The sequence below is a fragment of the Xenopus laevis genome, chromosome 6L (genome assembly GCF_017654675.1).
Source record: "Xenopus laevis strain J_2021 chromosome 6L, Xenopus_laevis_v10.1, whole genome shotgun sequence".
NCBI classification, from domain to species: Eukaryota; Metazoa; Chordata; class Amphibia; order Anura; family Pipidae; genus Xenopus; species Xenopus laevis.
In genome coordinates this window covers 25,397,583-25,409,467 of record NC_054381.1, presented here as the reverse complement: position 1 = coordinate 25,409,467, position 11,885 = coordinate 25,397,583, and the positions used below count along the sequence as shown (strand labels likewise).

Genomic DNA, 11,885 nt, shown 5'->3' with positions numbered 1-11,885 from the left:
AACAACATTTTTGTATTAATGCATTTTTATTATGCAGTAAATCCCCTTTAAAGTGACAATAATTCTTAAAGCTCCGTTGCTTTAATATTAAAGACAATACAAATATACTGTTTTTGTAGGAATTTCCAAGCTGCTGGAGCATTGTCTGTGCACTGTTTAAGTTAGTGTTGGTGAGCTTTTAGTACAGGTAGGTATTTTTTTATAAAGCAAGTGAAGCCGTATGCAAGACTCATGCCTTACATTCTATGCTGTATTCTCATGTTTCATTTGCAACCTAAGGGGTAGTTTAGTAGATATCATTTTAGAGACATTGGGGTTCAGGCAGCAGAGGGAAGGGGTTTGCAGTCTAAAGGCAAGAGGAGGAGGTGGCAGGGAAACAGGCTCAGGTTAGTTGCAGTAATACACGGGATATGGCAATGTGTTGGCAAGAAAAGCGGGCAGTGGGACAACTGGCAGTGGGAGAGCTCGGAGAGCCAGATTTATTCATCTTCTTTTTGTGCAGACAAGTGAACATAGTGAGAATAATACATTTCCATGAGTACAGAGCAGGAAATCTTTCTCCAGTCTGTTATTGTGGTTTCAAACAAGTTGCAGAACTATTTATTATAGATGTAACATATATATTGTATTCGTCATAATTGGCAAACTATTAATGTAGCTTCAGTACATAATATATATATGTGAGAGATTTCGGCAGGCCCAGATTTGTGGAAAGGCCACCTAGACCCGGGCCTAGGGCGGCAAGATTTTAGGGGGGCGGCATGCTGCCCAACCACATCCACATTGGTTCAAAAACACTGGGGATGCGCTGGAGATACAATCCTTTTTTAAATTTCCCATGCATCAATCCCCATTGCTCCAGTCCAGATAATGAAAATTTGCACGAATAAAGGGGAGGGGAAAGGGGCGACGAACGGCAGTGGGTCTAGGGGCGCCCACTATGTAAATCCGGCCCTGGATTTTGGAGGTACCAGGGTGCAGAAAGAGCCATTGTGCTTGCTCACTTGTCATTATGAGGCTAGAGAATTTGTTCTGTGGTTTGTTTTTGGCTTCATGTGTGTTGGTGATGGGAAGTGTTAAATAAAGCCACTGTTTCTACCATCACAGTCCATGGCCTATCCCTGGGGAAACTCTGGGTATGGATTGAATCTTGCAAAAGATCTTTAGTAGAATAATACAGCAGCAAGTAAACCTTGTTAATAAGCTCTGACTACTTTGCCCTGTGCCTTTGTTCCTCACTTGTTCCTCACAGCTTGAACTTATACCTCATCTTTCTGGCCAGTTTATGGTCCATCCTGTAGCAGTTAACAAATTTCACATCTAAAACTCCCAATCTGTGCCACGTCTCATGTCTACGTGGAGTATTGTTACAGGCCCAGACGGGCAACCTGTGGGTTCTGGCGAATGCCAGAGGGACTGCTATAAGATGTCATAGAAAGTCACTCTTTAGTGGGCTGGTGGGGAGCAGTTTGGGCCTCTCTGTACTTGGAATGCCAGGTCCAGTTTTGACTCCCAGTCCAAACCTGGTTTGTTAAGCCCAGTAGGGGCCTTTTAAATAATATTGAGTCTTATTGGAATAAATTAGCAAAGTTGTGCCATTCTTAAAGCCAGGGGATATTTATGTTCAGGGAAATGGTGCCATGTGATGCCACACACTAATGAGATATCAGTTAGAAAGTTCCCAGATAAATGTGCATTATGATTGTTACAGAGCAATTTTCAGTTCATTCTGTCTTTTCAGTGCTCAAGGAGATTGACAAAAAGTGAAAACACCTCATCAAACACCTTTATCTTTAGCTTTTTGTCAATTACCTTTGTGCTAAAGCAGCAGGAGGGTGCATTCTATTCATGGAGAACGAATGAAATTTGCAGAAGTGGTAGACTAAAAATGTGTATTTTTATTAAATGTGTTTCTTCCCAGGAGTAGTTATTTAAAGAATACTTTTGCTGACCAGCTGCTAATACCTATACTAGACATATCGCATCACAGAAAAATGACAATATGGATCCTCAACCTTCTGTTAAATTATATCACAACTTGAATAGCCTCTGGGAAGGGACTGTGACTATGGGATAGCAGGTATAGTAGGGAGAGATGGGGCCTATAGTAACAGTGGGATAATAGTCTCTGGGAAGGGAGTGTGACTGTGGGATAGCAGGTATAGTAGGGAGAGATGGTGCCTATAGTAACAGTGGGATAATAGTCTCTGGGAAGGGAGTGTGGATATGGGATAGCAGGTATAGTAGGGAGAGATAGTGCCTATAGTAACAGTGGGATAATAGTCTCTGGGAAGGGAGTGTGACTGTGGGATAGCAGGTATAGTAGGGAGAGATGGTGCCTATAGTAACAGTGGGATAATAGTCTCTGGGAAGGGAGTGTGACTGTGGGATAGCAGGTATAGTAGGGAGAGAAGGTGCCTATAGTAACAGTAGATAATAGTCTCTGGGAAGGGAGTGTGACTGTGGGATAGCAGGTATAGTAGGGAGAGAAGGTGCCTATAGTAACAGTAGATAATAGTCTCTGGGAAGGGAGTGTGACTGTGGGATAGCAGGTATAGTAGGGAGAGATGGTGCCTATAGTAACAGTGGGATAATAGTCTCTGGGAAGGGAGTGTGACTGTGGGATAGCAGGTATAGTAGGGAGAGATGGTGCCTATAGTAACAGTGGATAATAGTCTCTGGGAAGGGAGTGTGACTGTGGGATAGCAGGTATAGTAGGGAGAGATGGTGTCTATAGTAACAGTGGGGATAATAGTCTCTGGGAAGGGAGTGTGGCTGTGGGATAGCAGGTATAGTAGGGAGAGATGGTGCCTATAGTAACAGTGGATAATAGTCTCTGGGAAGGGAGTGTGACTGTGGGATAGCAGGTATAGTAGGGAGAGATGGTGTCTATAGTAACAGTGGGATAATAGTCTCTGGGAAGGGAGTGTGACTGTGGGATAGCAGGTATAGTAGGGAGAGATGGTGCCTATAGTAACAGTGGATAATAGTCTCTGGGAAGGGAGTGTGACTGTGGGATAGCAGGTATAGTAGGGAGAGATGGTGCCTATAGTAACAGTGGATAATAGTCTCTGGGAAGGGAGTGTGACTGTGGGATAGCAGGTATAGTAGGGAGAGATGGTGTCTATAGTAACAGTGGGGATAATAGTCTCTGGGAAGGGAGTGTGGCTGTGGGATAGCATGTATAGTAGAGCATCATGGCCTCAGAAACTCTTTATATCAGTGTTGCCCAGGCAGCAGCTCCCATCACTCACTGACAGCCAGAGGTTTAATTCCTGTTGCTGGAATAGTGGATTAGAAGGTGCGGTAGGATGACACACAGTGATCCTCAGTAACAGACAGGAAATTCAATAAAAAAAATGATTTGCCTCAGGGAGTGCATTTGTGGATGATTCGATGACAAACAGATAAATGAGCTGCATTTTTAACAAAATGTTATGTATAAATGTTATCTCTGGGCATGTCCTTTGAGTTAACTGTTTAAAGAAACAGTCGTCAAGTATAATACATAATTCAGTACTTGATCACAGTTGCATCTTGTCTCTGCTGCTGCCACTTTGTATATATGCTTATATAAGATTTACGTTCCCTATCCTAGCACAACATTTATATTGTTATCAAAGTTCCTGAAGATAAATTTGGCTCCCAGGCTACCCACTGGGTTTGCAAATTTCTTTGTATCGCACAGTAACAAGTTTTAAATAATCCTACACTAACACACCTTTTATATTATATAATTGACCTGCTTAAAAATAATTGTACTACACTGACCTAATTCTTTTAGGGCAAAAACAACAAGTCTTAACTGGTACTGTAACTGCTCCCAACAGAGATCCAGTGTAAACAGGTAATGAAAGATTCTCTCCTTGGGTTGGAGCTTGTTAATTGGTCCAGAAGAGTTAAAGGGTTATCTTTGGGGCACACGGGTGGTTTGTAAGGTAATTACAGTGCAAACAAGGATAGTTGATCATTGACATTTGACACCATTAGTGTAAGGTTAAACCTTAAATCATATTTAAGCATTTTATTGAACAGCAGAAAAAATTTCCGTTGCAGTGGGATTCATGTACTGGTATGGGATCCGTTATTCAGAAAGCTCAGAATTACGGAAAGGCCATCTCTCATAGACTCCATTTTACAGATATAATCCTAATTTTTAAAAAATTATTTCCTTTTTCTCTGTAATAATAAGGGTAGTGGCAGACGGGATATTAGTCGCCCCGTGACAAATCTCCCCTACTTCGGGCGACTTATCTCCCCAAATATTGTACCTTCCTGCCGGCAAGAATTCGAATTGCCGGCGGGATGGCATACATTTCTGAAGTCGCCCGAAGTTGCCTCATGAGGAAACTACGGGCAACTTCGGAAATCAGAAGTGATTTGTATCCCATCCCGCCGGCAAGAATACAAATCACCGGCAGGATGGGATACGAATTGCTTCTGATTTCCGAAGTCGCCTGAAGTTTCTTCGTGAGGCAACTTCGGGCGACTTTGGAAATGTATGCCTTCCGAAGGCATTTCAGGGAGATTAGCTCCGAAGTAGAGAAGATTTGTCGCTTGGCGTCTAATTTCCCAGTAGGCAGCTTGTACTTGATCCAAACTAAGATATAATTAATCCTTATTGGAGGCAAAACCAGCCTATTGGATTTATTTAATGTTTACATGATTTTCTAGTAGACAAAGAAAGAAGATCCCAATTACAGAAAGATCTGTTATCCAGAGAACCCCAGGTCCCAAGCATTCTGGATAACAGGTCCCATACCTGTAGTTGTTTAGCAGTGATGTCACAATGATATTACAGGCTGCCTCAGCTTCACTGCTTCCTATTCTGCAATAGGGAAATGGAACCCCTTTTTCTTACATTTAAGGTGGGCATGGGCAAGACTGAAGCTCAAGGGTCGCTGGCACCCTGTGAACGGAGCATTCTATCTACTATACTGAAGAAGAACCATTTAGTATCCTTTAGTTTGTACAGTATATCATTACCCAGTGAACCTTGCAGCAGGCACATGTGGCAGAAAATCAGGTTTTCTGATTGATAGGGGTTTGAATTATAGGTATGGATGTTGGCTATTTACCTACTGTATAAGTTTCATTATTTCTTCCTTAAGGGCGCTGTACCATGTATGGCAATTGCTGCAACACTGTGAAAAACAACATTGGGGTTATACACTTATTTTTATATTTCTAAAACCAAAATAAAGAGGAGGAATTAAAGAGGAATGGGGAAAGGGGACAAATTGGGTTTTTGAAGACAGTTAAAAAATTCTCACTATGCAGTGAAGCCTAGAATTCATGTGTGTACTGAGCCATAGGCTAACATTGGTTTCATTCCTACCAGTCCTACTGCATTCTCATTCATCACAACATTATAACAGGTCCCAGGTATGAACCGGCACAATGAAGTTTCTTATGTAGCTCATACAATGTGTATGTGACAGGAAAAGAGCAAGCGGTTGCCTAATTAACATGCATATGCATTATTAGCAAAGAAATGTGGATACCTGAGGAATGAAGGAGGCAGTGTGATTAATGCTTGCATGGCGTGTTGTGATTAAGCATATCCGACCCTAAAATGTACAAATTGTGCCTCTCTACTTATTCCTCAATTGCAGCTCCCTGTGATTGGTACTAATTAGGGATGTCGCGGACTGTTCGCCCGGGAACTAATTCGCGCGAACATCGACTATTCGCGTTCGGCGAATGTTCGCGAACGTCGCGCGACGTTCGCCAATTTGGGTTCGCCTTAGCTGGCACTTATTTTTGCCCTCTCACCCCAGACCAGCAGATACATGGCAGCCAATCAGGAAGCTCTCCCTCCTGGACCACCCCCACACCCCCTGGACCACTCCCCTTCCATATATAAACTGAAGCCCTGCAGCGTTTTTTCATTCTGCCTGTGTGTGCTTGGAAGAGCTAGTGTAGGGAGAGAGCTGTTAGTGATTTGAGGGACAGTTGATAGTAACTTTGCTGGCTAGTAATCTACTTGATACTGCTCTGTATTGTAGGGACAGAACTCTGCAGGGATTTGAGGGACATTTTAGGTTAGGTAGCTTTGCTGGCTAGTAATCTACCTTCTACTGCAGTGCTCTGTATGTAGCTGCTGTGGGCAGCTGTCTGTCCTGCTGCTGATCTCTCATCTGCATCTGTTCTTCAAACAACTGCCACCTAGCTGTCTAAATATCAATAATAATACCGTCTCCAGAAACACCACCCGAGTGACGTTTTTCAAGCAGCAATAATATATTCCGTATCCAACGGCTGTAGTGTATACGTTGACCTTGCAGGCATTATTTGCCCAGTCTTTAACCAAGTGCCACCTAGCTGTGTGAGCTTTTTCACATTCCGTGTCCAGAAACATCACCTGAGTGACGTAGTGTGATTTCTGCCCTTTACAGCACAAAACGCAGCGCTGTGTCAACAATGGATTTTTCAGATACATTTTTGCCCTTGATCCCCCTCTGGCATGCCACTGTCCAGGTCGTTGCACCCTTTAAACAACTTTAAAATCATTTTTCTGGCCAGAAATGTCTTTTCTAGCTTTTAAAATTCGCCTTCCCATTGAAGTCTATGGGGTTCGCGAACTATTCGCATGTTTTGTCGCAAGTTCGCGAATATGTTCGCGAACATTTTTTCCGCCGTTCGCTACATCCCTAGTACTAATATAAACGTATTGTGTAAGCTGAACTGTCGTAAGAGGGGTGCAGCCTCCTCACTGCAGTTATAGGCAGATAAAAAGGAATTCCATTGTACTCCGCATATTTATATCTTATCTGGAATCCCTCATTGCTGAATTTTATATTAGTCCAACACATGACCAATATAAAGCGCCAGTTTATGAGCCGCTCATTTGCCAGACTTTCCAGACTGCCAGTCCAGGCCTGCTTCTCTATATGACTTGTGCCAAATGACTCATAGAAACATGCGATTTATAAGAAATATGCACCCTCTTCTTTTAAATACAAGGAAGGGTATAAGTCGCCTTTGAGTTACCAGCATAAAAGCACCCAGCCTGCAGCCTGTGCTTTATGGCTATGAAACTCATTTGCATACCTCCCAACTGTCCCTTTTTCGGAGGGACAGTCCCTCTTTTGACAGCTCAACCCGCAGTCCCTCATTTGTACTGGAAAGTCCCTCTTTTCTCTGCACTGAACAGCCAGAAAAAGAAACAAAGTTTCTCACTTAATTGGCTTTTAGCAGAGAGCCCAGAACAGCTAACAGGTGCAAATAAGATACTTTGAAACAATTTTGAGACACAAAAACACAGTTTAGATAAGGAGAAATATTTTCAAACTTTCATAACCTGCGAAATTTTGTAAAACAAACATGGTAATTAGGGGGTGTGGCCACAGAAAGGGGTGTGGGTAAAAAATTGCTGCGCTACATGCGGAAAAAAATTTTTTTGTCCCTCTTTTTACTTCCAAAATGTTGGGAGGTATGCATTGGTGACTTTTAATACCTTTATAAAGTTTCCTCGAATCGCGTGAGTGTATTGCTGCAGGCGATTTTTCATTTTACCAGGGGGAAGGCAGGGGGGAGGCAGTTCGAGGAGATTGTCGCCCTGAAGAAGAGGCGATTAGTCGCCTGGCGACTAAATCTCCCCGAATCTGCCCGTGTGCTAAAGCCCTTAGGTGTGGAAGTCAAACAGCACAATGCACATGGACACGTCTTCACCCCTGTACTGCAAAAAAAAAAGCACATTTACATTGAATAATAGCTGATATTAGCTGATAGACATTGAAACGTCGCTTCGGCACATTTTTAGGCCCAGGAATTTTATTTGGAATTCTGTTCTAGCAATACACCTTGTAAGTCTGAATTTATATTCTGCTGATCAGGGTTTTTTGACTGCCGAACATTATTTAAAAGCTTGTTTAAACTTGTGCTCCGCTTCTCATTTGAAGAGCTGCAGAAAAAGCTGAAGGTCTGGGGATGAGGTTACCCAGTCGCTGAAAAACAAAAATCAGCAAACTGTTAAATAAATATAGTTTCTCTATGTAGGTGGGTTTCTTCTTTGTAGCAGCGGGTAGGGCTTGTCTGCAGTTACTTTAGAATCTTTGTCTGGGGTGTGAACGCCTATTGTAATCTGTTTAATCTATGCAACTGTAACTCAGGGGTGGGTGAGGCTAAATTACCCAGTAGCCAAATATTCACTATTTAAATGTGCCTCCATGTGAATCTGAGGCTACCCCTATGCAGAATGGTATGGTTGGCTAGTTTGGCTTCTTTCCACACTATTGTCTAACGTTTCTCCATATGGGGGCCCATTAAAAGATCATTTTGAAACCACATTTGGCAGAAAATCCAGTCTGACCTCAGTTAAACCTGAAGAGACAAGCTTTTCTTCCCTTTTGCCCCCCTTCTGAAAAATTTGGCGGGGGGAACAGGGAATGGCAGTAGAGTAGCTGAATCCATTACTGACATCCCGCGCTGCTATACCTGATTGAGCGCCTTACACCGGCTTAGGCTTTCCAAAGTTATATACATAAATGAACGTGACACCTGCTTGCGTGACATGTCCCATAAAGGGACTGTTATTCTTCCCTAACCGTAACTGCAAATAGAAATTTGTGAATACGGCAAATTTGTATGGCCTTATCCATGCCTGATCTGTAACAGGGACCTAAATCTGCCAGGAACATTAATTTGCAGTAGGCTTAGAGTTAGCTGACATTATGTATCACAAAAACATTGCACCCGCAATTAAAAACATTACATGTTTGGGACATGTTACCAGAATGCTGGGGACCTGGGGGTTTTTCGATAACGGATCTTTCTGTAATTTGGATCTTCGTACCTTAAGTCTACTAGAAAATCATTTAAAAATTAAATAAACCCAATAGGCTTTTTTGCCTCCAATAAGGATTAATTATAGGTGGCCATAAACGATAAGATCTGATTGTTTGGCGAGGTCTCCAAACGAGCGTCTCTTTCCCTGATATTCCCACTAATGGCAGGGCGATATCGGGTTAATCTGAACGGTAATCCGAGCATTATTACAGAGAAAAAGGAAATCATTTTTACAAAATTTGGATTATTTGGATAAAATGGAGTCAACGGGAGACAGCCTTTCCATAATTCGGAGCTTTCTGGTTTCTAGATAAAGGATCCCATACCTGTATTTTTTTGGTTAGTTTACCTTTAAAGGACAAAACACATTATAAAGCATGCCCTTTTATATTATTATTTATATTTTATTCATTTTAACGTTTTTAAATTGCCACAGTACTTTTATGGTCAGGGAGAACTATGGAAATCGAAATGCTTGTACCCCTCCCCCATAATAAAATAAAATTATCTGGGAAATGTGCCTGTGCAGGTTGTTCTGCAGAGAGGACCATGGTAATGTGTATTACCCACTTTCTATATCTAAGATAAAGCATGGGGAATATTATTTGTTCTACTCTGCGCTCCATGTCATCGGCCTCAGAGGAACACAAATGGTAAATTAAAGGAATGCTCTGGGCAAGCGCTGGAGCCCAAGTAAAACAACCTGTTGGGTCTATCCAGCAGTCAACTTACATGCCCAGCTCATTATATGCAATTACATGTTTCATTATAGGGGACCTGTTACATCTGCAAATACAGTAACATAATAATAATATTCTTGCTGGAAACCAAATCAAAAGTGTGTTTTCACCACGTCTCATGTGCTTCAGGCTGTGAAAGGGGTGCGTCAGTCAGAGAATGAATAAGTGCTGATACAAGTGATGCTAAATGTGGGTTACCTGTTTACACTGAGGGGCACATTTACTAATGGTCAAAGTAAAATCCTTCGACTTCGAATATCGAAGTCAAAGGATTTACCGCAAATACTTTGATCGAACGTTCGAAGGAAAAATCGTTCAATTGAACGATTAAATCGTTCGAAACGAAGGATTCGAAGGATTTTAATCCATCGATCAAGCGATTTTCCTTCGATCAGAAAATTGTTAGAAAGCCTATGGGGACCTTCCCTATAGGCTAACATTGATGTTCGGTAGGTTTTAGTTGGCGAAGTAGGGGGTCAAAGTTTTTTTTAAAGAGACAGTACTTCGACTATCGAATGGTCGAATGGTCGAACGATTTTTAGTTCGAATCGTTCAATTCAAAGTCGAAGTCGTAGTCGAAGTAGCCAATTCGATGGTCAAAGTAGCTACAAAAAACGAAGGATTTACCGCAAATACTTTGATCGAACGATCGAAGGAAAAATCGTTCAATCGAACGATTAAATCCTTCGAATCGAAGGATTCAAAGGATTTTAATCCATTGATCGAACTATTTTCCTTTGATCAGAAAATTGTTAGAAAGCCTATGGGGACCTTCCCTATAGGCTAACGTTGATGTTCGGTAGGTTTTAGTTGGCGAAGTAGGGGGTCGAAGTATTTTTTAAAGAGACAGTACTTCGACTATCGAATGGTCGAGCGATTTTTAGTTCGAAACGTTCGATTCGAAGTCGTAGTTGAAGTAGCCAATTCGATGGTCGAAGTAGCTACAAAAAACGTTCGAAATTCAAAGTATTTTTTCATCTATTCCGTCACTCGAACTAAGTAAATGTGCCCCTGATTGTGTGTCAGTCTGTCATCCTGATGATGTCAAATGTGGGTTGCTTGTTAACACTGAGTATGGGTCAGACTGTATTATACAAAATGGTGAGCAAGATGTAATAAACAATATCAAAAGTCAGACTGCATCTGCTGATCATTTGCTTGAAGTCAAAGCCAAAAGTTTATTAGAAAACCCAACATTGACAGCTGTGGAAGGGCATCCCATATCTAATGCAGAGGGTGATTGTAAATCACAGAATGTGAATGTGTTTGACATTGCTGATAAGTCTTGCCCTGTTTAATAAGAAGCACAAGGATGAAATGTGTGTGACTTGTCTCATAGACACCCATGTGTCAGATCCCTGTGGTATGGGCAATAAGCTTGATTAAAGAAGTTTTTCCAAAAGTGTCACAACTTGATGGGGATGGGTCAAAAATAAGTCTCCCTATGCAGTTTCAGACATAGTCGCAGAATGTGTGACTGCAAGCCATAAAAGTGATTCCCGAAATTCAGGAATGATAACCTTGGGGAGTAAAGTAAAGCAAAAAGGCAAAAGAATGTCTGTGATGCCTGAGAGAGATTCGAGTTGACAGGAAAGCGTGTGTGTGTGTACCCTCAGATTGAGGTGTATGTGTTAAATCTCGTACATGCTAAAGAAAGGTCAAGAGCCCTTTTAAAGGGGTGTGTAACTGACAAGCAGGTCCCAAGCCCTTTAACTATAGACAAAGTGAGGAGATTAAAGATAGAAATCCCTTTGGGTGTATGTGATGTTTAAAATGGTTTTAAACAGATGACAGGGTCAGACTGGGGGGGTCAGACTGGGGGGCCCGGGGGCTCACGGGACTTGCTGTTAATGCGCTCTCATCACAAGATGAAGGGGCCCAGGAGATATAGGGGCCCCATGAGGCCCTAATTCATATTCTATTTCAATAAATATTAGTAAGACAGATCAACCTCTACACATTTTGGGGGCCTGAAAAAAAATTTGCTGTGGTGCCCATTAAAGGAACAGTAACCCCAAAAAATGATGGAATGACAATATAATGTAGTGTTGCCCTGAACTGATAAAATTGGTGTGTTTGCTTCAGAAAACACAACTATAGTTTATATGAACAAGCTGCTGTGTAGCCATGGGGGCAGCCATTCAACACAGGATACTCAGTAGATAACAAATAAGTTTTGAAGAATTCCATTTTATACTACAGAGCTTATCTGTTATCTGCTGTGTGTCCCATGTCTTTTCTCCTTTTTCATCTTGAAATGGCTGCCCCCATTGCTACACAGCAGCTTGTGTATATAAACTATAGTAGTATTTCTGAAGCATACACACCAGTTCTACCAGTGCAGCATAGCAGTAC

The 11,885-nt window shown here is 41.8% G+C and overlaps 1 protein-coding gene across 7 annotated transcripts in view; it reads left to right on the top strand.

Moving 5' to 3' along the window:
- The window catches only part of kiaa1217.L (KIAA1217 L homeolog), a 253,698-nt gene that overhangs the window by 86,754 nt on the left and 155,059 nt on the right, over window positions 1-11,885 (top strand). The window lies entirely within an intron of this gene.